Source organism: Pseudoliparis swirei, chromosome 21 (assembly GCF_029220125.1).
Source record: "Pseudoliparis swirei isolate HS2019 ecotype Mariana Trench chromosome 21, NWPU_hadal_v1, whole genome shotgun sequence".
In the NCBI taxonomy this organism is placed as follows: domain Eukaryota; kingdom Metazoa; phylum Chordata; class Actinopteri; order Perciformes; family Liparidae; genus Pseudoliparis; species Pseudoliparis swirei.
This window is the reverse complement of record NC_079408.1, coordinates 2,135,524-2,141,769: the sequence shown is the minus strand read 5'-3', so window position 1 is coordinate 2,141,769 and position 6,246 is coordinate 2,135,524. Positions and strand designations below refer to the sequence as shown.

The following is a 6,246-nucleotide window of genomic DNA, read 5'->3' as shown; positions in this document are numbered from 1 at the left end:
GGCAACTGCTCCGCTCAGGACAGGAATCTGCAGAGAGTAGTGCGTTCGGCTGAACGCACTATTGGAACTACACTCACCACCCTGCAGGACTTGTACACCAGGAGGTGCAGAACCAGAGCCGGCAGGATCATGAAGGATCCTCACCACCCCAACAACAGACTGTTTCAGCTGCTGCGGTCAGGCAGGCGCCTCCGTAGTCACGCTGCAAGAACAGAGAGACTGAGACGGAGTTTCTTTCCTCAGGCCATCAGGATTGTGAACTCCGACCTCACCAGGACCCCCACATAGACCCACACAACTGCCCCTCTTAGGCACACACACACACACACACACACACACTTACTGTAAATATTGTGTTGTTTTTTATTTGTAAATAGTGTGTACTTGTTGCCCTTGCACATTCCTGCTGAGCATTGCCACTTTCATTTCACTGCACACCCTGTGTGTGTATGTGACAAATAAAACATCTTGAATCTTGAATCTTGAATTATATAATACACATATACTTATAGAATACACATACAATACACATATACTAATAGAATACACATATACTTATATAATGCACATATACTTATATAATACACATATATTTATATAATACACATATAGTTATATAATACACATATACTAATATAATACACATATACTTCGTGTATTTGACTGCAGTGTAAAGACTTAGTGAGTTGTATTATTCTTTGAACATAATGCATTACATCATTACAGTGTGACTTAAAATATCAATAAAACCATTTGTGACTGAACACAGTACAGACAGAATATCTAATAACATGATAAACATGCTAATAATGATAAACATAATAATAATAATATTGATGAACATGATAATGATGAACATGGAAAGCATGATACGTGATATCTGAACCGAGTGGTGTCTCATGCTCAGACCTTGAGTCGTTGGGAGTTGACCTAAGAGACTTATTAGAGCAGCCTGATAATAAGGAGTTGACTTAAGACTTATAGAGCAGCCTGATCATAAGGAGTTGACCTAAGAGACTTATAGAGCAGCCTGATAATAAGGAGTTGAATTAAGAGACTTATAGAGCAGCCTGATAATAAGGAGTTGACCTAAGACTTATAGAGCAGCCTGATAATAAGGAGTTGACTTAAGACTTAACAAGCAGCCTGATAATAAGGAGTTGACTTAAGAGACTTATAGAGCAGCCTGATAATAAGGAGTTGACCTAAGAGACTTATAGAGCAGCCTGATAATAAGGAGTTGACCTCAGAGACTTATAGAGCAGCCTGATAATAAGGAGTTGACCTCAGAGACTTATAGAGCAGCCTGATAATAAGGAGTTGACTTAAGAGACTTATAGAGCAGCCTGATAATAAGGAGTTGACCTCAGAGACTTATAGAGCAGCCTGATAATAAGGAGTTGACCTAAGACTTATAGAGCAGCCTGATAATAAGGAGTTGACCTAAGAGACGTATAGAGCAGCCTGATAATAAGGAGTTGACTTAAGAGACTTATAGAGCAGCCTGATAATAAGGAGTTGACTTAAGAGACTTATAGAGCAGCCTGATAATAAGGAGTTGACCTAAGAGACTTATAGAGCAGCCTGATAATAAGGAGTTGACCTCAGAGACTTATAGAGCAGCCTGATAATAAGGAGTTGACTTAAGAGACTTATAGAGCAGCCTGATAATAAGGAGTTGACCTAAGAGACTTATAGAGCAGCCTGATAATAAGGAGTTGACCTAAGAGACTTATAGAGCAGCCTGATAATAAGGAGTTGACCTAAGAGACTTATAGAGCAGCCTGATAATAAGGAGTTGACTTAAGAGACTTATAGAGCAGCCTGATAATAAGGAGTTGACTTAAGAGACTTATAGAGCAGCCTGATCATAAGGAGTTGACTTAAGACTTATAGAGCAGCCTGATAAGGAGTTTACTTAAGAGACTTATAGAGCAACCTGATAATAAGGAGTTGACTTAGAGACTTATTAGAGCAGCCTGATAATAAGGAGTTGACTTAAGAGACTTATAGAGCAGCCTGATCATAAGGAGTTGACCTAAGACTTATAGAGCAGCCTGGTAATAAGGAGTTGACTTCAGAGACTTATAGAGCAGCCTGATAATGAGTTAACCTAAGACTTATAGAGCAGCCTGATAATAAGGAGTTGACCTCAGAGACTTAACAAGCAGCCTGATAATAAGGAGTTGACCTAAGAGACTTATAGAGCAGCCTGCTAATAAGGAGTTGACCTAAGACTTATGGAGCAGCCTGATAATAAGGAGTTGACCTAAGAGACTTATAGAGCAGCCTGATAATAAGGAGTTGACTTAAGAGACTTATAGAGCAGCCTGATAATAAGGAGTTGACTTAAGAGACTTATAGAGCAGCCTGATAATAAGGAGTTGACCTAAGAGACTTATAGAGCAGCCTGATAATAAGGAGTTGACTTAAGAGACTTATAGAGCAGCCTGATAATAAGGAGTTGACTTAAGAGACTTATAGAGCAGCCTGGTAATAAGGAGTTGACTTCAGAGACTTATAGAGCAGCCTGATAAGGAGTTGACTTAAGACTCATAGAGCAGCCTGATAATAAGGAGTTGACTTAAGACTCATAGAGCAGCCTGATAATAAGGAGTTGACTTAAGAGACTTATAGAGCAGCCTGATCAAAAGGAGTTGACTTAAGAGACTTATAGAGCAGCCTGATAATAAGGAGTTGACTTAAGACTTAACAAGCAGCCTGATAATAAGGAGTTGACTTAAGAGACTTATAGAGCAGCCTGAAAATAAGGAGTTGACTTAAGAGACTTATTAGAGCAGCCTGATAATAAGGAGTTGACCTAAGAGACTTATAGAGCAGCCTGATCATAAGGAGTTGACTTAAGATTTATAGAGCAGCCTGATAATAAGGAGTTGACTTAAGAGACTTATAGAGCAGCCTGTTCATAAGGAGTTGACTTAAGACTTATTAGAGCAGCCTGATAATAAGGAGTTGACCTAAGAGACTTATAGAGCAGCCTGATAATAAGGAGTTGACTTAAGAGACTTATAGAGCAGACTGATAATAAGGAGTTGACTATAGACTTATAGAGCAGCCTGATAATAAGGAGTTGACTTCAGAGACTCATAGAGCAGCCTGATAATAAGGAGTTGACCTGAGACTTATAGAGCAGCCTGATAATAAGGAGTTGACCTAAGAGACTTATAGAGCAGCCTGATAATAAGGAGTTGAATTAAGAGACTTATAGAGCAGCCTGATAATAAGGAGTTGACTATAGAGACTTATAGAGCAGCCTGATAATAAGGAGTTGAATTAAGAGACTTATAGAGCAGCCTGATAATAAGGAGTTGAATTAAGAGACTTATAGAGCAGCCTGATAATAAGGAGTTGACCTAAGACTTATAGAGCAGCCTGATAATAAGGAGTTGACTTAAGACTTAACAAGCAGCCTGATAATAAGGAGTTGACTTAAGAGACTTATAGAGCAGCCTGATAATAAGGAGTTGACCTAAGAGACTTATAGAGCAGCCTGATAATAAGGAGTTGACCTCAGAGACTTATAGAGCAGCCTGATAATAAGGAGTTGACCTCAGAGACTTATAGAGCAGCCTGATAATAAGGAGTTGACTTAAGAGACTTATAGAGCAGCCTGATAATAAGGAGTTGACCTCAGAGACTTATAGAGCAGCCTGATAATAAGGAGTTGACCTAAGACTTATAGAGCAGCCTGATAATAAGGAGTTGACCTAAGGGTAGACGAGCAGAGCAGCCTGATAATAAGGAGTTGACTTAAGAGACTTATAGAGCAGCCTGATAATAAGGAGTTGACTTAAGAGACTTATAGAGCAGCCTGATAATAAGGAGTTGACCTAAGAGACTTATAGAGCAGCCTGATAATAAGGAGTTGACCTCAGAGACTTATAGAGCAGCCTGATAATAAGGAGTTGACTTATAGAGCAGCCTGATAATAAGGAGTTGACCTAAGAGACTTATAGAGCAGCCTGATAATAAGGAGTTGACCTAAGAGACTTATAGAGCAGCCTGATAATAAGGAGTTGACCTAAGAGACTTATAGAGCAGCCTGATAATAAGGAGTTGACTTAAGAGACTTATAGAGCAGCCTGATAATAAGGAGTTGACTTAAGAGACTTATAGAGCAGCCTGATCATAAGGATTTGACTTAAGACTTATAGAGCAGCCTGATAAGGAGTTGACTTAAGAGACTTATAGAGCAGCCTGATAATAAGGAGTTGACTTAAGAGACTTATTAGAGCAGCCTGATAATAAGGAGTTGACTTAAGACTTATAGAGCAGCCTGATCATAAGGAGTTGACCTAAGAGACTTATAGAGCAGCCTGATAATAAGGAGTTGAATTCAGACTTATAGAGCAGCCTGATAATGAGTTAACCTAAGACTTATAGAGCAGCCTGATAATAAGGAGTTGACCTCAGAGACTTAACAAGCAGCCTGATAATAAGGAGTTGACTTAAGAGACTTATAGAGCAGCCTGCTAATAAGGAGTTGACCTAAGAGACTTATAGAGCAGCCTGATAATAAGGAGTTGACCTCAGAGACTTATAAAGCAGCCTGATAATAAGGAGTTGACTTGAGACTTATAGAGCAGCCTGATAATAAGGAGTTGACCTAAGAGACTTATAGAGCAGCCTGATAATAAGGAGTTGACTTAAGAGACTTATAGAGCAGCCTGATAATAAGGAGTTGACTTAAGAGACTTATAGAGCAGCCTGATCATAAGGATTTGACTTAAGACTTATAGAGCAGCCTGATAAGGAGTTGACTTAAGACTTATAGAGCAGCCTGATAATAAGGAGTTGACTTAAGAGACTTATAGAGCAGCCTGATAATAAGGAGTTGACTTAAGAGACTTATAGAGCAGCCTGATCATAAGGAGTTGACTTAAGAGACTTATAGAGCAGCCTGATCATAAGGAGTTGACTTAACTTATAGAGCAGCCTGATAATAAGGAGTTGACTTAAGAGACTTATAGAGCAGCCTGATAATAAGGAGTTGACTTAAGAGACTTATTAGAGCAGCCTGATAATAAGGAGTTGACCTAAGAGACTTATAGAGCAGCCTGATAATAAGGAGTTGACTTAAGAGACTTATAGAGCAGCCTGATCATAAGGAGTTGACTTAAGATTTATAGAGCAGCCTGATAATAAGGAGTTGACTTAAGAGACTTATAGAGCAGCCTGTTCATAAGGAGTTGACTTAAGACTTATTAGAGCAGCCTGATAATAAGGAGTTGACCTAAGAGACTTATAGAGCAGCCTGATAATAAGGAGTTGACTTAAGAGACTTATAGAGCAGACTGATAATAAGGAGTTGACTATAGACTTATAGAGCAGCCTGATAATAAGGAGTTGACTTCAGAGACTCATAGAGCAGCCTGATAATAAGGAGTTGACTTGAGACTTATAGAGCAGCCTGATAATAAGGAGTTGACCTAAGAGACTTATAGAGCAGCCTGATAATAAGGAGTTGACCTAAGAGACTTATAGAGCAGCCTGATAATAAGGAGTTGACTATAGAGACTTATAGAGCAGCCTGACCATAAGGAGTTGAATTAAGAGACTTCTAGAGCAGCCTGATAATAAGGAGTTGACCTAAGAGACGTATAGAGCAGCCTGCTAATAAGGAGTTGACCTAAGAGACTTATAGAGCAGCCTGATAATAAGGAGTTGACTTGAGAGACTTATAGAGCAGCCTGATAATAAGGAGTTGACTATAGAGACTTATAGAGCAGCCTGATAATAAGGAGTTGACTATAGAGACTTATAGAGCAGCCTGTGACCAGAGTTACATAAACATTCAATGAATATGACATTATAAATAATTAGTTGTAGACATGGACCACGATCCAGACCACCATGAGCAGGTCCTGGTCTGAGGGGACCAGAATAAATGACGGACCAGCATCAAAAAGATAAATAACAAACAGCTGTTTATTAGAATAACTTTCATCCTTAAGGTTTTCACATGAACAACAATTAATAACTCATGCAAAGCATCACTGCAACGGCTGGAGAAGAGGAGGAGATTAAAAAGAAGAAGATTAAAAAGAAGAAGAAGATTAAAAAGAAAAAGAAGAAGATTAAAAAGAAGAAGATTAAAAAGTAGAATTAAAAGTTTCAGGTGAAACTGAACCCAGAAGAACAAACTCGTTGCCCTGAAGGTTTCTGGCGTGTTGAAACAGTTTGAAGGGAACCTGTGACCTCTGACCTGTGAGGTCAGAGGTCACA

General features: G+C 39.0%; 1 protein-coding gene across 8 annotated transcripts in view; it reads right to left on the bottom strand.

Annotated features, from left to right (window-relative positions):
• Positions 1-5,924: 5,924 nt before the first annotated feature.
• camta2 (calmodulin binding transcription activator 2) overlaps positions 5,925-6,246 on the bottom strand; it is an 18,333-nt gene continuing 18,011 nt past the window's right edge. For all 8 annotated transcript variants that reach the window (XM_056443132.1, XM_056443137.1, XM_056443136.1 and 5 more), the window contains one exon: positions 5,925-6,246. This exon is cut by the window's right edge and continues 471 nt beyond it. The gene's annotated coding sequence lies outside the window, so the exon portion shown is untranslated.